Below are 25,058 nucleotides of genomic sequence, written 5' to 3'. Positions count from 1 at the left end.
GTCTTAAGATGTAAGTCGCCTGTAAAGTTTCTTACACTGTTTAGAACTCTTCAAGAATAAATAATTGAGAACTTTATAATTTTAAATAGCCTTTCAGACAAGTCTCGTTGTCATCTTCTTCAAAATGAATACAAATTTTGTAAAACTTTTCTTTAATATGAATGAACACTTGTTACTTTTGAGTACAAATTTACGCTTGTTAAAAAAGTTGGAACAGTTTGGAACGGAGACGAAACTAGATAAGTACTAGTACTCGTAGTATTTGGAAAAATATATTGTCTAACGATAAATAGTTGTTTAGTATTGAGATGTTATCTATTTTTAACCGACTACCCAAAGGAAGAGAGGTTATCTATTCGTCGCGTATATATATTTTTTTGTTTCTTTTTTTATGTATGTCCAGCGATTTTTTCGCGATGCCGCGACCGATCGACATGATTCAACCGCCATTGTGTGCGGCTAGTTTCACAGGGGGTCCTATTTCGAGGAAATTTTCGCCAAAAAATTGGAAAAGCCATTCCAAAAACCATATTCAAGTTTAAAAAGTTAAAACCATAGTCAAGTTAGAACCATATTCAAGTTAAAAGAAATTTCGTTTGATAACGGCGTAAACAGCGTGTCCAGTATGAGCGCCGATTTCAGAACTATGTACTAAACCAACATTTATTTGAATTATTTTTTACTTTGTAGTGACATAGAAGTCGGTTTTATTTTTACCCGACTGCCAAGGAAGGGTTATGTTTTTCGCGCGTATCTTGTATGTTTGTCTTTCTTTATTTGATCCGATCTTACAAAAGGCTGGATGAATTTCAACAGTTAAGGTGTCATTATATTTGTCTCAATGACCCGAGTGTCCTTAGATAGGTGTTAGTAAAAAAAAATCAAAATGGCGGATTTTTGGCGCGAAATAGTAACACATTTAAAAAAAAAAGTTAACCGAACCTATCGAGTAGGGTATCAAATGAAAGGAAATTAAACGGAGATTATAAAAACATATTTGTATATATATAAAACAGCAAGGTGGCTGACTGACTGACTAACTAAATGACTTTTTCATTTTTCAGAAATCAACTTACAGCCTAAACTAAGGACCTTACAGTTCTGAAATTTTGCACATAGGTTCTCTATATAGCGTGAATAAGTACTAAGAAAGGCCTTTTGGAAATTCTACCCTTAAGAGGGTAAAATAGGGAAAAACAGTTTTTTTGAAAACCTTTAATTTTGAAGCAACTGCTATAAAATTTTGTATTTGGCTTTCTGGATAGGAACAAGGACGCACTTATTTATCCCCCTCCGAAAAATCAACCCTGTAGAGGGTTAAATAAGGGTTAAAAGTTCATTTGAACAACCGTCAATTTTGAAGCAAACACTATGAAATTTTGTATCAGGATTGTTGGATAAAAATAATGAAATTCTACCTCTAACGAGGTAAAATAATGACCGAAACTTTGAATTACTGAAGTTATATATTTTATACACCGTAAATGGTGAATTTTTCTCGCGAAATAGTAACACGTTTTAAAAAAAAATAACCAAACCTATCGAGTAGTGTGTCGAAATAAAGAAAATTAAGAGTGGATTACTCATACATTATATAATATATCTTATATATAAAATTCTCGTGTTAGTTACCGTACTCCTCCAAAACGGCTTCACCGATTTTCACCAAATTTTATATACATAATCAGTAGGTCTGAGAATCGGCCACTATCTATTTTTTTACCCCTAAGTGATAAGGGTTGTTCGCCCTTAACATTTTTTTTATTTATATGGCAACACAACGTTTGCCGGGTCAGCTAGTACATATATACACATCGAGATGACTGTCTGACTAAATGAGTGAGTTGCTGTGCCAGAGATCATCGCAAATGGAAACCGCTGAACTTAAGCGTGCTGGAATTTTACACATAGGTTCTTTATATAGCGTAAATGAGCACTAGGATAAATAAAATAGGATAATATCGTTTGAACATCTTTTGTTTTTGAAGCAGACACCTACTATGAAACTTTGTATTGGCTTTCTGGATAAAAATAATGAAATACGTATTTCACTGCTTTTGGAAATTCTACTTCTGCCTTTTTGGTGCAGTCGGGTTTTTGATTTTTTAAATTAATTACTTGTTCTGTTATTTTTTTTTGTCTTTTGTCGTCAAACCATTACGGTAATACTGCTGGACGCAGGTCTCCTCTTAAATTTTAAAGAGTTTTAGACTGTAGTCCACAGCGCTGGCCTAATGAAAATTGGTAGACAACCCTTTGGGACACGAAAAAAATTTCTCTTCCTCGGGTAATAACCGCTTATGTATTTTTGTAAAATTTTATCTATAATATTTGTTGAAAGTCGTAATATACTGCATTATAACTCCAGTACTAGTATACTATATCTATTTACACAAGTAGAATGCACTATTCAGCTTCAAAAGACGCGGGAGCAAACTAGGCCGCAACTGTTGTTATCGTCTTATCTCGTCGGCTCGATTAAACTTGACTTGAATAGAAATATGATTCAAAACGACAATAGAGAAGATGGCAAGCGACCTACAGAGATGTTTTGCGTCGAATCATCTATAATATTTACAGATCGAACTCCTTGACTCCGGAAACAGCGCCGATACACTTATTTCCACCTTTTAACAACAGTAGTAAGCGCTGCCGTGATAGAGCTTAGTAGGCTTTGTATAGGACACTAATTGTCACTTAGGTAAAAAACCGCTTATGTTTATTTGTAAATTTTTGTCTATAATATTTGTTGAAAGTCGTAATATACTGCATTATAACTCTAGTACTAGTATACTATATCTATTTATACAAGACGTAGGTTATACAAGACAATTCAAAACGACAATAGAGAAGATGGGAAGTAACCTACAGAGATGTTTTGCGGTAAATCATCATATTATATACAAATCATCATCTTAAAAAATACCCCTATTGAAGGTGAAAATTTCTGCCTCATAATAGCAATGGTAAATGCAGTTGTCTTCTAGTTTGAAGTGTGTGGTATGGGAGACATACTTTTCCGAGGCGTTCTGATCTGTGGCCGACCTCAAGTAGGAATAATTAATCCTTTCTGGGGTTGATTGCAGATGTCCATGGGCGGCAGTAGCCACTTACCATCAGGTGGACTGCATGCTCGTCTGCTCCTCCTATATTATATTAAAAAAAAACTTGTCCTGACTGACTGATTCATCATCGCTTAACTAAACTACTGAAGCTAGGAGCGTGAAATTTGGATAGTTGACGCCTAATAACCCCCTTATGCGTCAACAATGAGAAAATCCTAAAGGGGTTAAAAGTTTGTTTGAAATTCCGTCAATTTGGATGATTATCTATGGAACTTTGTATTTGGCTTTCTGGTTAGAAGTAATGAAACACCAAGTCGCTAGCATAAGTTAGTATTCTGTTTAAATACCTATAATTCTTTAAAGATGGTAGAATTATTTAACTTAAATCTATTGCTACACTTATTTGTATCTTACGTAGATTAGTACAGATTACTCGCTCCTAACAAGAAAATGTAACCTTTTGACAATCGTCGCTGTCAATTATTTTCGTGTTTGAAAAATATTAAAAATATGTAGTTTAGATCATTTACGAATTTTTCTTCGTTTTCGTGTCTTAACTGCGCATGTCGGCATTATTTCGCGTAAATTAACCATGACAGCCATTAAACGGCTGATAGAAATGTCAGCCGTTTAAGTCCTTTAATGGCTTCCTTCAATTACAAGGCGGTGTGATGTCTATACTTATCTATAGTATCTTAAAAAAACAGTGCTAAGTTCTGCCGTGATCAAGTTTAATAGACTGTGTAGAGGTCACTTGGAATTTACACAATTTATATGTAAGGCATAGATTAGTAAAGATTACTCACTCCTAATAAGAAAATGTACCCAGTTTTGAGAATTGAAATAGTTGCGTAAAAAAGTTTTGCCACGTCTCCGTGCTAAAATGTCCCTTAAATATTTGAAAGAATTATTTATTTATTATGTAAATTACGCAGTATTAGTTATTTATTCGTAATTTTTCTTTAAAAATGTTTTTATTTGACTTGACAAATAAAAACCAAATAAATAAAAATAAAATTCAAAAAAAGAACTTACTAAGAAGCCGTTTGTGGTTTCATTCAATTTTAAGGCGGCGAAGTATCTTTACTAATCTATGAAGTAAGGGTTATATTTACCTTTTTACGGTTGTTTACAGTGTACAGATGTCATCTAAGCTAAGGCCTTTACGATGGACAGAAAAAACTACAATTTTTCTATTTACTACAGAAAAATTTATCCCGAACCACTGGTGTGACCGAAGTGTTTCCAAAAATTAAAAATAATTATATATGTACATATAAATATATTGTAACCACATCGGATTACAGGAGCCTAAAAAGCTTTCAAAGCTACTGAAAACCCTTAAAAGCATAAAATGCCTTGGGCTGGTAAAGTATTTGTGAGTAGAATTCGTATTTTTAGAGGGTATATTAAATTATCTAGTATATATAATTATACTGCTCAGAATTAACTGGTCAGGTATCAAGTTCTGGACCTTTTGTACGTCAGACGAGGATTTTTTTTTATAATATAGAAATAGCAGACGAGCATGCAGTCCACTTGATGGTACGTGGCTACCGCCGCCCATAAACATTTGTAATCAACCCTTGGGAAAATATTCCTACCTGAGATCCGCAGATGCGCCACTAACCCTGAGGAAAAGTATGTCTCCCTTATCACACCTTTCAAACCAGAACACAGCAGAGCTTAACACTGCTATTATGAGGCAGAAATAGGTGTGGCGGTGGTGCTGCCGGAGTCGAATCACAAAAGGTTCTACCACCTTTATTATATGACGAGCTTTTGCCCGCGGCTTCGTTTGCGTTACGAAGTAATATTTTCATCCCCTATTTTATCCCCTTGGGGGTAGAATTGATCAAAACCCTTTCTTAACGGAAGCCTACGTCATAACATCTACCTGCATGCCAAATTTCAGCCCGATCCGTCCAGTGGTTTGGGCTTTGCGTTGATAGATCACTATGTCAGTCAGTCACCTTTGAGTTATATATATTAAGATGGAGGATGGTGACTACTGTGCTATACACATTGTAAATGTTAATATGCTTCAAAAACTTAAAGGTAAGCTATTATATAGTTATATGGGTTTGACCCAACTCTGCGGATTACAAAGTTGACAATACGTCTTTGTCGGCTCCTAACTAAACTTGAGGAACCGCGGGGTAAATTAATAAATCCATCCCTTGTGGCGAAGGGTCTTAGAAAAGTTGATACACTTACGAAGATGTCTCCTGTCGTACCTGCGTGCCTCGTTCTACCTCCTAACAAGTAATAGTAGAATATTTGATTCAGAATACGAAGGCGTGTTTGTACAAAGCATTTAAGTTTTCGGTTTTGATTTGTAGAGTGTGCTAAAGAACCGTGCTTATAAAAAGAAAACGTTATTCTAACTCTTGATGTATTTTCAAAGTGTTAAACATGACATGAACATTGAAATAAAACATTTTAATAGCATGAAAATATAATCTATTTCCTAGTTAATCTTTGAATTATTAAAAAAATAAGAATTATTTTTTCAAAAATAAATGAGGGATTATATTTAAAATTTAGTCCAAAGGCACATTTATACCTTTAGAATTGTAAATATTTAAGTATAAAAAGTTTCACTTACCCTTTGTTGTAAGTTTCATCCAATGTGTCGTAAAGTTATCCGTCAATTGTTTAAACTTTAACACTTCACTGAACTTAAAACCGTGGGGTGGTGTTATTAGCTGTCACTGGTTGTAATAAATCTGTAACAATGAAAACATAAATGAGAAATTTTATTCTTATGTACATTAATAGCTTTTAATAGCAGAGGAGCATGCATTCCACCTGGCAGCAATTGGTGACTGCCATCCTATGTCTGTCATTGTAATCTCTGATTATTTTTTATATATTATAGAATAACATTCCATCCACCTGAAGACAATGATAGATGTGTTGTTTGTAACGATAAACATGGTGGTCTGTACCCTTACCATGAGTTTTTATGTTTTGAGAAATATGACTGTTTTGGTATTTGTTTACGTACTTTCCCATACAAATTCCAATTAGCGCCCCTAGCGGATTGTATCAGATTTATAAGTAACGTAACATTAAATGTCTAAATTGACAAAATAACGCTTTATGTTTTGTCTCTATTTTTTGCGAACATGTGAGGCAGACAAAAAGACTTTAGCACTTACTTATTGTTAAGTTTACTCAGTCTACTGAAGCAAACGGAACAGAATAATGGATTGAGTCAACGTAACGTAAAATTGTGGGATGTTTTGAAAACTCATGGTAAGGATACGGATATTTAATTTACGTTCATGCACCGATATAAGAACTGATGTTCGCAAGAAGTAGGCGGTGGTGTATGTAGTGGCGGTGGTATCTTCCCGGTCAAACTATATTCATCCTACCTTTTACCTACGACTATTTGCACTTGCGGTAGCTCGTGCTCGACTTTTCAGAATCGATTCTTTTTTTTACAGAAACTATGAATATTGTCAGGACAAAAGAGGCTCGAAGATTTTAGCGTGAAATAACTTAGAAAAATCTGTTATTAAGAACATATAAATTTCAACTTTATATGTGTGCTTACAATATACAGAGCTACTATCACACGTGCACATACTTCTATTAAAAAAAATCTTATTTCTCGCAATCTTAACCCTACTGACCGTCAAAGTAATTTAAAAGTCCTTCATATTGACCTTGTTTAAACTTTCATCCATTACCAGTCACCTTTCGACCATAGATCTTAGTGCCATATTGACCTTGTTTAAGTTTTCATCCAGATTTTTATAAAGGTTCAGCGTTCATAAATACCGCAACACGGTGGTCTACGCAGCCGCGGGCTTTTCGTGAATAATTGAATTCCTCATCAACCACGCGGGGAACTCAAAGGGAATTTCGCAAGAGGTGGAGCCATCTCTGATTATGGTTAAATATTGTCTGGATGTACGATCTGGTAAGTTTTAATAGGGAAGCGTTTTTAGGCGGAACCCGTTATTTTTTTATTTTTTATAATATAGGAGTAGCAGACGAGCATGCAGTCCACCTGATGGTAAGTGGCTCCTGCCGCCCATGGACATTCGTAATCCCCAAATACAAATAGGATAGATCCCCAAATAGGACAGATATTCCTACCTGAGGTCGGCCACAGATGCTCCGCTACCCCTGAGGACTAAGGTGGAACGCCTCGGAAAAGTATGTCTCCTTTACCACACCCTTCAAAACGGAACACATCAGCGCGTAACACTGCTGTTATTAGGCAGAAATAGGAGTGACGGTGGTGCCACCGGAGTCTTACCACAAAGGGTTCTACCACCTTCAAGTTAATTTTCCAGTACGGGATATATGATGGTATCAGTTGAGAGTAACTTCCAAGGAGGTGGAAACTTCTGTGGTTGGTCACCGGCAGCACCATGGCCGTTTTTATTTCTGCCTAATAACAGCCGTGTTAAGCGCTGCTGAGTTCAGGTTTGAAGGGAGTAAGTGAGACATACTTTTCCTAGCCATTCCAGCTTAGTCCTCAGGGTTAGCGGTATGTCTAAGACCGAACTTAGGAAACTAGTCTTATCTGGGGTTGATTACAGATGTCCATGGCCTTTAGTAGGCACGTACCATAAGCTGTAGTACCATAGCATGCTTATTACGTTTTTTTACTTAAATGTTATTAAAAATAGGTTGCATATTTAGCATAAACCGATACTAATCAAAATGGTCAAAATATTTGCAAAACCAAATCAAATATTCATACAGCGACGTTGAGTGGACTCATATGATTTCAAATCATAATTCACCATTTCAATTCTATTCAAGCATTAGATACAATATTTTGTATTGTTAGATAGGGAATGTGAAATGTTTGTCGGAATCAAATGGATTTTACATAAATGTTAATGTATTATTCATAAAGCAGGCCACTTGACGAATAAACACGTTAAAATTTTAAATAGGTTACTGGGTAATGTTTTACGCAGGTATATTTTGCGCATATCTGTAGTAATATACCTAGTAATCTATTTATTTAAATAATTCCATTGGATCAAGTTTAATTAAATATCAGCAAAAAGTAGCGATAGTCAAGCTGTCAACTCCCAATCAGTATTGTAGTTTTTAACACGCTTTTATTAGCTTGGGTTGTATGTTTGTGGGTTGTATGTATGAATGTATGTACGTAACAGTAACGGAATCTTTGAACCCGATTTCTATCCACTTTGAACGTTCAGTTTAATTCGGATTGTGGAAAAAGTGTGGGTTGCTTTTCGAAAATTGATAAGTGGAGCACTCCACGCTTTTTTCACAATTATACAGTTTACTGTTCCTTAATTGATTCCTAGATTGAAAATTATTTTATACTTTTCAGTTGATTTTATCATAAAAGCGTGTTTTTTAGTTTTTTGAACTATATTTATTTTTTAATCAAACAAGGGTCAATATACTTTTCCAGGAAAAGAAGCTTCTTCTAGGATCGCATCTTTATATCTATTAGATGAAGTCACCAAAAAACGCCGGCCCGCTAAAAATAAAATATATAAATAAAAAACGGGTATTTAGTTGACCATTTAGATTAGGTACCTTTTTTTTGTTGACGAGGGGAAACCTTCACAAGGTACCCTATGCCGTGGGAGCGGCACGGGGTTATGTGGGATTCTTACTGCACTAAAACCCTCCCGGTGGCCGTCCTCAGCGCTGCGTAAAGGGGCCGGGATCTCCAACGGAACGCAACCAGAGTCCACTTGGCGCGATGCCCCGTCGGGCTCCACCTAGGTGAGCTTGAAACTCACCACACCATCTGGTATTCACGACGGTATGCGACCACACGTACCGCCGTCCATCCCCCTTTTAGTCGCCTCTTACGACAGGCAGGGGATACCGTAGCCCTATTCTGGTCCCGGAACTACAGGGACAATGACAATTTATATCACCTGGTGTACGTTCTATACGACAGCCATGATCGGCTTCCATACCTCCCAACACCGTAAGAACTGCTTCCCGGTAAAATTAATACTCCGGTAATACCTTCCCTGTTTTGCTAAATTATACTGCTACCATCTTTCAACGACATGGCGAGCAGACTTATTTAATCTCACAGAGTAACGTTATTTTAATAAATTCCAATATAGTACCTAAATATTATTTATTTGACAATACCCTAATCGTTTTCCCCGAGGAATACGACAGTATACCACAATTTTATAGGCTATTACGTCAATTTGAGTAATGGATGGTTTTATCTACAAACTGTGGACTAATTTGCGACCGTCAAATTGATTTTGGCGAATTCATTTGTTAATTCGCCAACTTGTTGTCATATTTCGTTTTGTTAATTTATTTTGCGTTTTCAGTTTTAATTGACGAATCAGTTTTTGTTTCAAAAGTTCCCAAATAGATAGCCTGAAAATTAGGATCTATCAATTAGAGGCGGACATTAGGTATTACATATCTAGGTACTAAGGACTACTTTCACACGAATTTTATGTCCTGTCCATTTAATTTTTAAACTGTCACTGCCACTTACTATGCAATGAACCGCAAATAAGTCCTAATTAAGAATTTTTTTTAAAGTAATAAAAAAGTTTTCATAAGTATGTCTGGGAATTTGCAGTCGATCGGCCTGGAAAAGGAAGTTACAAATTCAAAATATTGTAACTAAAAAATTAATGAGACCACGCCATTATTGATCTCATAACGGTCACAAGCGTTGCATATGATCAATATGTTTAATGTCATACCATATTTTACGATTAGCTGTTTAGGCACTCTATCTATGCGTATCGTAAGTCATTTACAATACGATACAATATAAAAATGATTTATTGTATACCAAGTAAGAAATGACAAGTAATCACATACATATAATGAAAAGTACAACAGGCGGTCTTATCAATTAAAAGCGATCTCTTCCAGACAACCATAGAGTTATTGAAAGAAAAACATATCAGATACAAGAAACACAGGGTAGGGGTGTACAAAAGTAAAAACATACCAACTAGATTTTATCTTTGGACATATCAACAGCTAGTGGAGAAGGTGAAGAAAGTAAAGAATAGAGATAGTGATACTACACAGAATAGGAAAAAAAATGTTATTTAAGACATGATGAATTCCAAAGCAAACTTCATTTTCCGAAGTAGCTGTTTCCAAAATTTCCAATTAAGTGCCAGAAAGCTTAGAACCAAATGAAACAGCTAAACTCTCGAATTAGAAGTTTATAGACATAACTATAAATTTATTTAGTTACTTCAACGAATTTCCGGAACGCGTATTGTTGTAATAGCATCGTTTTAATTGGATTTCAGTTGTATTGAAATATGTCATCAACATATGCATGGAAATTAATAGAACTCAAGTCTCTGCTTGAAACTTATATACTGCTACTTATTTACCAATCTATTCCATATTGCGAATGTAAGCTTTTGCTTACTATTATAAGCTTTACAGAAGCTTTAGCTTAAATTGAATTGGTAGTTTGTTGTATGTGAGCAATCTTTTAGATAAATTAACCTCAACCGATTGTTGGATGAAGTGGTTTGGTTGACAATACCATATAAGCTTACTGACTTAATTCTAAATTAAATATGGCGGACATTTTAAGATGTCCGATTTACAAATTGTACAGAGTAGTTAAAAAAGCCTATGTCGATCTTTCCAATTATTATTGTAAATAAAATATATACTTAGTTAGATAGAAAATGTTCGAACCTATTGGTTTCATTTAAGTATCGTTTTTACAACACATTCGTTCAGAAAATGACAGTATTCATAATAACGGGCAGACAATTTAATTTTATTAATTCGTAGATCTATATCTAAGCTCAGTCTAGACGACTACAATACCAGCATTATCTTTAGGCAATGGTACAAAGGTTTTAAGGTCCCCAACCCTTTCGACATTAAATATTTATCGAAATAGTCGTATAGAGGCGTGGAGATTATAGAGTTGTGACGTCATAATGCAATACGAAAGCTTTTAGTTATCATTGTGTATTATCTCCATTATTTCAGTTCAGCCAATCTGCTCGTGTGTTTGTGTAAAATTTATCGCTGCATTCACGTATGCGATATTGTATTGTTATTCGAAATATGTGGATGTAACGAGGTGGAATTTAATGCGTGTTTTATATAGAGAAGGTAATTTTTTGTCTGTATGTTTATCAATGATTTGCATTTTAATAAAATTATTTGGTGCGGTTTTTAAAAGAGATTCACTTTATAATGGGAGAGTAATTTTTTATTTAATTCATTATCTATAGGAACACAAAATCCTTTAGAGCGCTTTCCGTAACTCATCAATGATGATGTTATATGAACGTAAATCACGCTCGTGATATAATTTTGTAAATATCGTAAAAATATGATATTCCGACTAGTGGAGCTACTTCACAGACATGATTAAGTACTAGGCTAAGTAGCCTGGAGTTCTCCCTATATTGCCTCGCCAAATCATTTTTTATAAAATTCTACGGTACCTACTACAAAGTCGATATTTTATTTTCCAAGTGTTGTACTGTTACGCTTTTTTGAACACTCATAATATGCTTACCTAAGGCTTAGTAAGGAATCTCGCACTAAAAGCACGAAATCTATAAGAAAATCCGCAAGATAGTACGAGTGTTATTTATAAATAACGAACATTAGAATGAGTATTCGAATGAACGGAGTGCATTGTACGGCATTGGAGTTATTGTTATTGATTCTTGGAATCCATTCCAGTTCCAGCCTTTATATTATCTATTTAGATGTAACCTGGATATGTTATTTATGTAGGTCTATTTCCGGAGGTGTTTCATTGTTTTATGTTATAACTCTATTTCACGCTTTCAATGAAGTTTTATTAGTGAAATTACTAATTAAAATGAAATGTGATTTACCCTCCTTTCGATAGTTGGAAGTAATCAGCCCTGCCCATTTATATTAACCAAAATAGCTCGCTATTATCAAAATATATTATTACGTACTTTAGTTCAATTTTGATGTGAAACATCTATAGCCGCACGTAAAACCGATTTCTGGCGTGGCGACGCATGACGTCGCGACGCGTCGCCACGCTATACGATGGTATATATATATATACAGTAGTGTGTACGGTGTGGCGACGCGTCACCATGCGCAATCGAATTCAATAAATAGTCATCGTTATCTGGAAAAAAATCGTAATATTTTATTTTATCATTATGACATATTTAGTTCCTATCACAATATGTTCTTTTCTGCATATTACTTTTACAAAATAATGTCGATGTTTCACATCTGCCAGGCGTCCCGTGACGGCTCACATTTATTTTTCTCTTTAAGGTTTACAATGAAAGTGATAGAATCCTTTTCGATTTCTACCTATTTCTGCCTTATAATAGTGTTAATTGGGACTGTGTTCAGGTTTGAACGTTTACTAAAAAGAAATACAAACATTATATTAAACCTAAGAGAAAACTAAATTGGGTACTAGTTTACACGACCTATATTGTTGACATTCAGCTCAAAATATGTTCGGATAATAACCGAGGCACTGATACAGAATTTTTATTAGCTCCAGGATTGGGTAAGAGATATATTTGACATCGCATTATGGTTTGTAAGGGTTGATACGAATCGCAAGATCCCTTTGGGATTCCAATAGATTTTTGTGGAATTATTGTGTGGAAAATTTTAAGATAAAATAGTTTCAAAACTAGTTCTTTGGGATTTCAATAGCTTCTGAGGAACGTTTTGAAAATTGAAATAGCTTATAGCTTGGTACAAAATATAATTTGAATTGTTTGGTATCAAATTTGAAATAATCTAATTTGTAATACCAAAATGAAAATCACTCGACTAAAATACGAGTAGCATGCTTTAAGTAATATATGGTTAGTTGGTGTATATTATGATGTCAGAAACTTGTAATACAATTCCCATTTCTTTATCGGATTATAGCAATTGGTAAATGATTGAAATGATTTTGGGCCAAGTCTCATTAATCACTATTTTTTACTACTCAGACCTTATTGGTCTCGAATTTGCATCAGATCTAAAAACAATCTCATCAAGGAAAGTCAAAGCGTCTCATCAAATAAAAGACCAGTTACTTAAGACCAGACCAAAACGTTATCATTTATCTTGGCTTGAAGAGACCTATGCCTTATATTGAGACATTAATAAGACGAAGCCACGTTTTTGTGTATCATCCTTATTTAATACCCTCAGAACAGATGTCTGAACATGAAATAGGAGATCCGTTTAACATAAATGGTCAATACGGTGTACGTGAGGCGTTTGCGAGCGCGTTTGATATATGGTAGCTGGATACTTTCCTTCTTTGCCAAATGAAAAGGGGTTTTTTTATTATTATTTATGTACCTTACATTACAAAGACAAATTTAGGAAACGATTAATGATGTCTTTTAACTGTTTCTAGTTTTTTAGGCAGTTGTATATTGATGGTACTAACTTAAACATATTTATACAGCTGTAAGGACCAATTGTGGTTGGACTCCGGAAGCAGTTGCAATTTTTGGTTTAAAGGGTAATTGACACACTTATACGAGGCGCTCCAATTTAGTACTTAGGGGTAGTAAAGTATCGGTGTCTGTCCTCAAGTAGAGCTCTTATCCCACCTTTGCTAATTCTATAATATAAAACAGAACAATACCTTAAGCGTGGCATATTAATGCCAACTATACATGTTACTGTACGTTAACGATTTCTTCAATTATTATTCTTTAGACTTACGATACCTATCACATTCAGCGATCAATTTAGTTGTAAGAATTCTCACGATAATTGGAGATGCTGTGAACGCTCTTACGTGGGATCCTCGCCGCCTATATCACGACATATTCAAGGTACCTTTAGCTTTTATAAGTATACATTCATAGAATGGGAGCAACAAATAAGACGATAGTCTGTAGATATAGGATGTCATAATGGCAAGAATATTTATGATGCATAATAATAAGTTTATAATGCAGGCAATATTCATGATTTTATAATCAGTAATGGATTTTTAAAATTGATATGCCACTTTCTAATCTTTAACTATATACTTTATAACTAGGTATAACAAAATTTTAACACTTACTCTTAAAGGCAGCGTAACTTCTTGTAGGCACCAATTGTCTAAATTTGATCTTTGGTACACAAAACATTGAACAGATTGAATATAATGGGCGTTAGTAAATCAAATATTATCTAAACAAAAAATGTTTCACTTTCTATAATTTCTCACATTTATATTTATAAACTCTCGGATGAAATATCATTAAAATACCTCATCAGAAGTCCCATACCAGCTCGAGATAGGGCCGAGTGATTTCTCCATCATTTGTCGGGTAGATGGGGTTACCGCTGATCTATTGAACGATCTCGAGCGAGGCTCGGTAAGTGAATATATTCCAATTTACCTCCCGCGCTATTGGCGTGAGAAACGGCCTGTTGCTGAGTACTTGTACGATTTAGGATACGTTTATTCGGCTACAATCTCTTTTTTGTATGGAGAAAGAAAATCTGTAACCTCAAAACGGAAATTAGTTTATTTAAAGTCTGTAATGGATGCGTTAACTCTGGATGTTTGCGAATTCGAATTATTATAAATCAATATTTTACAATTATTGCCTAGAAAAATGAACAATTGTTGAAATTGGTATGCAGGCATTGTTTAAGATTCATAATTACTCACAGTATTACGGTTGTAATTAAAAATCAATCTATCTAATTTTAAGTTATCGAAGATCGGAATATTATAATGTCTAGTATGAAGAAATTGTCACATGTAGATCTTTGGTAAGAATAAATAAATATAGTTCAAAAAACTAAAAAACACGCTTTTATGATAAAATTAACTAAAAAGTAGAAAATCTAAATGAATCTAGGAATCAATTAAGGAACAGTAAATAGTATAATTGTGAAATAAATCTACAAAGTTTGAACGAAATCTGGCCGTTTAAAGTGGGTCAAAATCGCGCCCAAAGAAGTCGGTTACAAACATACAAACAAACATACAAACATACAGGTGAAGCTAATAAAAAGCGTGTAAAAACATTGGCTTACATTGATTATTACTAGTACCATTAGTCGAACTCCTTAGTAACTGGAGATAGGGCAGAGTGACTTCTCCATCATTTGTCGGGTAGATGGGGTTACCGCTGATCTATTGAACGATCTCGAGCGAGGCTCGGTAAGTGAATATATTCCAATTTACGAACCTCCCGCGCTATTGGCGTGAGAAACGGCCTGCTGCTGAGTACTTGTAGGATTTAGGATACGTTTATTAGGCTACAAACTCTTTTTTTGTAGGAAGATCTTATAGAACTTTGTAACCTCAGGAAATTATTCTATTTAAAGTTTTTTATGTCCTTTATATCACTTCATGACTATTTGATACACTTTAGTATGTCGATTTTGCCCATGAAAACGTTTGGTAATAATCGCGCCACTGGACGTCCGTGTGTCGAGTCCGGGTCCGAACCCGGATCTCTAATATTTCGAAATTATGTATGTTTTGAAATTTTAAACAATATCACTTCCTTAAACGATAATGTGAAACATTGCTAAAAAGCTCAAATTCGATTCCTATCTTGTCTGTGGTCCGCTTTTAATGCATTCCTATTACTAACTTGGAACTCCTTCTGTACTACTTAGACATATTTACGAAATGTATGTAAGAAAAGTTTAAAGTGGGTAAAATTATATATATGAGTTGTATTTCATTGCGTGATACGTCTTCTATCATTTGACGAATCATACAACATTATAGCCTTAGGTAATGTTTTAGTAATCTCTTACGAGGGTTGCTTGTAAGTGAATATACCAATTTGCTACCCCACACTGTGGCGAGTGAAACGGCCTATCGCGGCTTCGTAGGGCACTTTGTACCTATGTGATTAGGTACGTTATTGTGGATGGTAGATAATAGGAATGTGTGAAGGAATTGCTATTGTAGTGTGTGTAGGACTCATAACAATAATGACATCAAACCATCATTTTATATTATGTATTATATTATGTTATTGTGGATGGTAGATTATAGGAATGTTTGAAGGAATTGCTATTGTAGTAGTGTAGGACTCATAGTAAAAATGAAGACATCAAACCATCAAGACGCCTCTCAATACACACGAGCCTGCACCCTCTCTACATGGCGACCCTGCCAGTCCGGTGCGCGTGTGGCGCTGCCACGTTGCACGCACACCGGGAGGCGTTCGAAACGGAAAAAAGAAGAATTAGAAACTACTTATCAAAATTATATGCACCGCGACGCTAAAATCGAAATTGAAAATGAAAATTGAAGAAAACAAGAAGTTCTCTATTGTGGAAGAAAACTACATCAACTTGCACCTGATTTGCGTGAAACAATGAGAAAAATAACGAATTTTAACAAAAAAATCCGTATCATGGAAGAAGAGAAAAAATAAATGAACTGAAAATCGTCATCATGAAAAACATAAAATAAAGAGGAAAATGTCTTCGAGCCCCTCAATCATCTTAAAACGAAGACGAGAAATTAAGAAGACTACCAAAAGAAGATCTACTCTTCATCATCAATGAACACCGGTCAGAGTAATTTTACTGCCGACGAAGACTAGCCTTTGTGAGAACCCTTGACGTAGAAGATCGGCTCAAGAATAACTGGACACGACGACCCTGATTACAGTCATCATACGGCAGGTATCGAACAAAACAGCATAAAAGTAATTATATTGATTTTGAAAAGATAATTTGTGTCGTATAATATAAAGTAAATAAGAGAATATGAACCAAATTTTCTGTTAATGTATGTGTTAAATATTAGTCAAAGTTTAATTAAGTTTTGTTGCAAAATGATTGATTTTTTATCATATAAATAATATTTATTGTACCTACAGTTAGACTATTAATAATTTCAAGTTAGATACTATGTTATTATTTGCATAGTTAATTTTTATTTTTTATTTTGAATGCTTTACAAAACACATTTCATACATTTCGTTTACGAAATTGATTTAATGTTGTAAAGTAATGAGTAAACCCAGATAGTACCAGTAGTTTCACTCAGTCCGCGTTCTAATTACGCTTACTTGCAAATAGTTCGTTACGAGTCGTTTACCCATCCTTTATGGGAATGGAATGTGTTAGTTTCAGATTGCAAGAGTGATGCAATGCCGATGCAGTCTCGTTTTACATGCACACTTGTTTAATATGTTCCTTTATCTATTTTAATAATCATGTTTTTATCAATTAAGCTTTCTTCTGTTAATTTGAATTTGTATTATTAATGTTTTTATGAGTTATGTCTATAAAAGTTAAAGGTTCATAAAACTATGACTGTATGTAAATGATTATTATCTTTGAGTAATTATGACAAGAATGTAAGTACGAGAAATTAGGAAGGATTCAATTCCATTCCAAAGGAAGTATTCTGTCATATCCATATGTTTTGTTATATATCAATTAATTACTTAATTTTCCGCTACTGAATTTTCTACTCCATCGCTAATAATGCGAAAGACATAAATTTCTAGTGTTTGTTTTATATTTCCATAACGTTAGATTTCACTTACTTCTAGGAATGTTCTGGAAAACTTTTAGACCTTTGATTCAATTTACTGTTACAGTATGTTATAGGTGTAATACATTTTAAGAACGAATTTATTTTTAAGACTTAAGTATTTTTACTCTGTAACTGCCGAGGCCGAAATTAATACAACCAGGTTAATAGAGCAGAATAATTTTATAAAACCATTTGAATTATCAAATCCACTGATTTCGCTCCAAGAGTTCTCACAATCCTAACAAGACGAGAAGTGTGGTTGTTGAGAATTTGCAATTCCCACAGCTCGCGGTAACAAGGTGATTTGACCGCGTTACCGGTCTATTGCAGTTCTGCACCTGAGGGGCAATTGTATCCTGGTTTATTAGAGCATAAATATAATATCCGAACAGTATGCTTATTTAATTTGCAAATCCAAGACTTTTTTTTTTAATAACTTATTCAAAACTTTACTTCATGAACCAGTTGGAGCAAGCTCATGACGTAGATTTTATTTCTTTATAACAACAGTTTTTGTAGTACTATTCATTGTTTTTAAGTAATACTTAGGCTCAGTTCTGATCTCACGTGTTAGGTTTTGAATTTTAAAATCACAATATTCTATTTTCTTAAAAAAAAATTGTCGCCTAATGTATATTGGTTTTTAAACGATCAAATTTAACGTATGCACATAACGTACGTAACATATGCTCATTTATTTTATAGTCCGTAAGTAATAATCAATATTAATCAATTTTTGCGTACCGAAAATCTTTGTAAGAATATTTGTATGAACAATGTTATGTCAGAATTTTGTTATGTCAGAAATTAAGCGTTTCTGAAAAAATTTCGCGCTTCTTCTCAGTATTTTCCACATAACACTTACACTATATACTAACTTAATATTGTATTTTCCCGTAAATGTATTCAATTGAAATCCCGCTTGACATTTCCGTGTGATCGCGTCAGAAACGCCACAGGAACATCTGTCACCCTGACCGCGTCAGTGCCCGATCGCTCGCGGCGTAATGACTCGGAAATCTTTCCAATAATCTGATCCTGCATAATATGGAGCGCTTTTCAATATTTCATGGGGAGGTCTTGGGTTTTTATTTCGTAATCTTGTAGAGAAATTATTGTTATTAGTAGTTGTATTAAATCCTTTTTACGCGGAATATGTACAAGTGAACAATGAGCGTAATAGAACTTTGGTTTGTCAGATATAAAGTTCGCTGATCTTTAGACGAAGTTCGCTTTTTCAGTGAAATATCCACCCTCTCTCAGAGAGATTTTTAAATGTAATAGTGTATTTTCTCATAAATGTATTAAATTGAAATTCCGTTTCATATTTCCGTGTGATCGCGTCGGAAACGCCACAGGAACATCTGTCACCCTGACCTGATCGGCGCGGGCGGTGCGGTGGTGGTACGAGCCGAACATCACTCACGCTTGCGACCTCCGACGGCCACGGACGATTTCTATTTAAATATTGTTTGACCGGGAAACCCTAATGTAATTAAGAGGCCTATTAAACCAGCAAAATACAGTCCACTCTCTCATTTAAGTCCCAGGACCCTAACAACTTAGTAGAGAAATGTATTTTATGATATTCATATTTTTTTGAACTCCAAATATAAATATTAGTAACATAGACATTGTTATGCTTAAACATCTTGAAAAAATAAGTAAAACCAAATTAATTATTTTCATTTGAACCTATTAATAATTTTAAAGCATGACAACTAATTAAAGAAATGTTATATTTATAGTGTTCAATATTCATATTAGGTATTTTGTACAAAACTGTGTTGTTAGTTTGGTTTTCTTGTACGGGCTAATGAACACTGGTACGCTATTGGAGCACATTTCTATTTTATAGTAAAAACAAAACCACTTGTATATAATATATAAGCATTCACGTGATATTGATATTTTTAAACTGAAAAGGAATGCCGCTTAACATTTTCGTCCCGTCGTATAGAGCGCTACACGAACATCTGTCATGGCGTGACCGCGTCAGTCAACCGATCGCTCCTGCGTAATGATTCGGAAGTCTTTCCGATAATCCCAACCAATATATATTGCAGTTTATCTTTATTAACCGACTTCATTTTCAATACATGATTAATAGTCGCGACAAAATAGCGTTTTACTCGGAAGTCCTCAGAAACAGCTCAGATTTTGATATATTTTTTAATTGAAAAGAAATGCCGTTTAATATTTTCGTCCCGGCGTATGGAGCTACACGAACATCTGTCATGGCGTGACCGCGTCAGTCAACCGATCGCTCCTGCGTAATGACTCGGAAGTCTTTCCGATAATACGGACCAATATATTTTGCAGTTTATCTTTATTTTTCAATATGTGATTAACGTTAACTTTCCAGTGATCATTGACTAGTAAAACTTTAGTTTTTAAGAACAAGTAAGTAATCGATTGAAAGATTTAAGCGACAGTGAGGTACGTCTTACAATAATATTTTATAAGATTTTTTAGTATGTAGTTTTTGAGTTTTCGTTTATATAATATTAATGCTTTCTACACTCATAGCCCCACACTAGGTTTTTTTTAGTAAATATATGTCAGGCCGGGAATCGAATCTAGAACCATGTCAGGGTATGGTGACAGCTCCACCACTCTTCTTCTTCTTTGTTTGGAAAATCTGGAAATGGATGCTAACAACACCACATACATTTTAATATTGTTACTTGTACCTACAAAAATATTTTAAAATATATCCAGGGCGTCCATTAGATTTTACGGTGATCACTCACGTTCGAAACTTTATGTTGGTTCTAGGTGTGAATAAATTTATGGAACGTTCTAAAGCGGCACTTTGAGTCTCACGTGACCTGCCTTTTTAATACTTTTCCATGTAACTTTGCAAGTACATAAAATATAAGTACTAATATTTTTAATACAGAGGTAGAAAGTAAACGAGCAAGAAGTCATATCATAAAATCAGATAGGATTGAAATCCTACGTTGGTCACAGATAAAACGGTTTTATTATATAACAGAGGAAGCAAAAAGCTAAATTGTAAGCAGCCATTAACGCCCATGGATATCTGTGATCAAGCCCCGATAAAATTAGAATTCGATCTGTGGTTAGAAGTTGTGTTGCTACCCCTGAAGACTACATGGGAAAGCCTCGAATAAGTACTTCTTCACTACAATCATCAGCTCTTAGACCATTTACGCGTGTATTTGAATATCTCACACTTGTCCTTATTTATTTTAAACTATTCTCTAACCCATTTAAAGGTGCTTGAAGAACAGATTTGGGTAAGTACAAACACATTTTTCAAGCACATATGATGAGATGAGAATATCTTGACCCGAATACTTTGTTCATACGTTGTTTCCGGTGTAATTCTAACATAATACCTGTATAAAATACTACATAATATTACTTAGATCGGAGCGACGCGAAAATACTAAATTAGGAACGTATTGTTTCCAAGGAAAACGAAAATATATGTTGCTCGACCGGAAATTCCTTTAGCTTCATTCATTAGGACAATTAAGGGTTACTATCTATACATATAAATAAAATTGAAGTGTCTGTTTTTAATATTGAAATAACCACTTTTTACTACATGCATATATAGATACGGTAGGTACATACACCGAAATATTTTTTTCTACAATTTTTGTCTGTCTGTCTGTTTGTTCTGGCTAATCTCTGAAATGGCTGGACCGTTTTTGACGGACTTTTATTGGCAGGTAGCTGATGTAAAAAGGAGTAACTTAGGCTACTTATATTTTAGAACTAACTGTGTCCCTGTTTCTTTTTAACGCGGGTGAAACCGCGGGGCACAGCTAGTTATTAATATATCTCTCACTCTCAATATTTAAATTACTTGAATGGTTTAAACTAAAGTTAACGACATTAAATTTTGCTCAACAGGAAATTTGTTTAGCTGCTTTAGCACTAGGATATATAAGTGTAATTATTATTAACTTATCTTACGCACTTACTATTTAAACTGCATCTAGATTTAAACAAAAGTTAAAATCGATCTCATAAGAATAAGAGATCTTTGTGTGTTTTGTCTTTATTATGTGAAAACGTGTTGCTTTAGAAATTAAACTTTGATGGAAAATAAATTGTTAATTGTAATTACATACTTGAAAATATGTTAAAATAATCTCAAAATCTTATGCATATATCAAAAATCCTACTCTTGAAGCAAATGGTTTATTGTTTGTTTGAACATAAAATATTGCTTTTAGCACCGATTTACGACCAGTGGACAATCCCATTTTGATATTGACAAATGCATTTTATTGAACGTGAATTTTATATTATATTACGTATATGAATTTCAAGCGATTATTAATACCTTGTAGGTACCGAGGGTGGAAAATATATTTATAATCAAAATCATTAATGCTATATATCGATTTTCATGTTTTTAGTACTGTACCGTATGCACCGTTCTTAAGTATTCTGTACCGTGTATTAACAAATAAACATTTTAAGTTGAATATACTTCAGTCTACAATACTATTTACACATGTATATTTGAAAGGATACCTGACAGACCTTGTACAAATGTATCGTAACCGCACGTGCTCCAAATACTGTGCTATACCCGGATTAAGACTCAATGAATCATAGAAATAGAATACTTAGATAACTAATGCGATCTCTGGCGCCAATTTCATTAATCTCGATGTAAGTGCGCGTTCTGAGATACAAAATGCATTAGTGATAAACAAAGCAAACAATCCGCTCGAATTTACGTCAATCACAACGCTGTTGCATGTTCTAAGCTGCTTACCGGTGAAGTGTTTCAACGCGTTTACATACACGGTAATTGTGATTACATACACATTGCTATTACATAGACAGGTATGACAGTGTTCATCGCAACTTCAAGCATTGTATCATTTTAATTGACAACAAATATGGAACAATCTGAAGTCATATTGTTTGTTGCGGCAAAGTATTGTTGTAATTGATATCTCCGTGTGGCAATAGCAGGAGATTTCAATGCTCCATTTTTTAAAAAGAAAGGCGTTAGATAGGTATACGAAGAAACAAAAAATACTAGTCCTCAGTAATATTCAACGTGTTTGTGACCATCAAAATAAAATTACCATGAGATGTACAAAGTAATGAAGAGGAAAATGGAGTTTGTGTATTAAGCAATGTTTCCTAAATGCTTAATTGTATACCGTTTTCAATATCCCTAAAATGCAGGTATCCATCTTAATCGCATGTTTATGTAATGTACTAAATACACGCACCAAAAATAGGCCTCATCAGGTTTGGCCTTAGGCAGATAAGGTGCTGTTTACGTTAACCGTTCACAAGTGTTTGGCCTGCAGTCAAAACAACAGTAAGATGATTAAGTTGAAATCCATTGAATAATATACAAATGTTTCATTTACTGAACAATGAGTATGAAGTTTAATATGGTATATGGATATGTAAATATAAAGAAAATCTAACTACAGAAATACCAAATCAATCAATTAAAATCATTTGGACATTTAACAAAGGGAAACTAAAGGATTTATTATATATTTTGTATTTTGCGTAAGATCTCAAAGATATTTATAGATACGACAAATCAACAAATGTAAGGTCACCTTTGTTGAATATTTTATAATTAATTATGGTAATTCACTGATCAATTTAAAGTTAACATTAACACAAAACAAAGTTATGATTTATAATTTCCTTAACAGTAAACCTTTGTTCCAGTAAGCCATTACTCTGTGAAGTATATATTTATTTGTAAAATTCGCAAACATAATTGTCGAAGATTTCCTGTTATTTAGAAAATGGATGTAGGACATTTCCTTTCGAGCAAAGTTTCCCTCTCCACCTACAAAAAGCCATTAGACAATTTTAGAAGTAATTGTTCCTTATTTGTAAATCCTTACACGTGATTGTTGTTCAGATTTATATTTGGAAAATTTATTTCCCTTCCACCAACGTTTCATTTTCCGGGTAAACAATAAACGATAAGGTATTTTTGAGCACATGCTCACTACATAAAATCCGTAGACATGATTGTCGTAGACTTCCTGTAATTTTGCGAAACTATTTCCTTTCCAGCAGTATTTCGTTTTCCAAGCAAACAATACTTCGGAAAGCACATTTTATTCGCTCGATGCACAGCTTCCAGCTGAGAATGCTCCAGATATTATATTGGGCTTATTCCGCCCACCGACGTATGAACAAGTCTTTTGGGTCAAGAGTGAAACTACGAATACATTATTTAAATACTAACGCATTCTTCACGATATATCCGATTTGAGTAGATAAATATTGGCTTTAGTTTGGAGTTTACATAGAAGGTTTTATTTTTACGATTTCGTATCTCATTTTTAGAATTATAATTTTACAGATTCCTATTTTAAATTTACTGTATTGTATGTTTTACGTTTATTGAGCATTCCAAATGAACTCGACAAAATCGACATGTGCTACTTAACTGTAAGGGCGCCTTGCATGTCACGTGTATTTACGTCCACATGCTAGTACACGTTCCATATGCACGCGTTTACATCTCAATCCGGAATTAAATTTATGAAATATGTAAGTGTATTCTACAGTATTCTTTATATTTACGGACGGACAAAGAGACGTACAGACGGACAATTTAGTAAGTTTATGCCGGATTGTGGATAATCGGAATGCGCACGGAACTTTACATAGACCAGTATCTATAACTTTTTTATAGTTAACCTACTGATAAAGTAGACCTAGGGTTGCCTGAAGGAAAGTAGCCACCGTCGCCTATGGACGTTTGCAAAACCAAATGAGTCATCAATGCCTCGCCAACTTTTAAAGTCTTTTTACAACTATCTTGAAGAGCCCCAAGTCATAACGTTCCGAATACTTGAGATGAAGTTCATTTCACATCTTTTACGGAATTACGAAATGAGAAAATTTCTTTGTTATTTTTAATAATAGATATTGATGTAATAAATCTTTTTGTCATGTACTTAACCCAAACTGGCAATCAAGTGTGAAATGGGCGATTACTTCAATATTAATTTTTCACTTTTACTGCCTGGAGCTTTTTACAACTTTAAAGCACTTTGTGCTTTAGTATCAATTAGTTTTATGAGCTTTGCCTCGAATACGTTTACCAGTTTCGCTTAATGAATTGGCGTAAATTAACTTGTTCGTTTAAATTAACTTTATATTAATTATATTGCAATTATGTCAAGTTCTGATTGTAATATCTAGTATTCTGTTCTTAAACTTTACTTAAAAATATATAGTAGAATTTCTTCAAAGGAGTATGAAAAAATGAAGTGGGTAGCACAGTTGGTGGTGAAGAAGTATGGTAACTAAAGTACAATAGATATAGCAGTGTTATAAATAATGTAATCAGATAAAATAAGTCTTAGAAAATCGAATTTGAAACTTGTAAAATTCATAGCCTAGTGTCACAATAAACACATTTTCATCTTATTGTTGAACATTTTTTTATTCCAAAATAAGACGTTCATTGAATTCTTATTTATTTTCAAATAAATTATTATATGTTATTTTCCATGTTATAACGTGAA

The 25,058-nt window shown here is 34.0% G+C and overlaps 1 long non-coding RNA gene across 1 annotated transcript in view; it reads right to left on the bottom strand.

Annotated features, from left to right (window-relative positions):
• LOC140744230 (uncharacterized) overlaps positions 1–25,058 on the bottom strand; it is a 126,778-nt gene that overhangs the window by 95,958 nt on the left and 5,762 nt on the right. The window contains exon 2 of the long non-coding RNA XR_012102536.1: positions 5,674–5,794. This is a non-coding gene — a long non-coding RNA (uncharacterized LOC140744230). The remainder of the gene's footprint in view (positions 1–5,673; positions 5,795–25,058) is intronic.

The sequence above is a fragment of the Epargyreus clarus genome, unplaced genomic scaffold (genome assembly GCF_041222505.1).
Source record: "Epargyreus clarus isolate Ecla_fem2 unplaced genomic scaffold, WU_Ecla_fem_2.2 ptg000008l, whole genome shotgun sequence".
In the NCBI taxonomy this organism is placed as follows: domain Eukaryota; kingdom Metazoa; phylum Arthropoda; class Insecta; order Lepidoptera; family Hesperiidae; genus Epargyreus; species Epargyreus clarus.
This window is presented reverse-complemented; position numbering and strand designations above follow the sequence as displayed.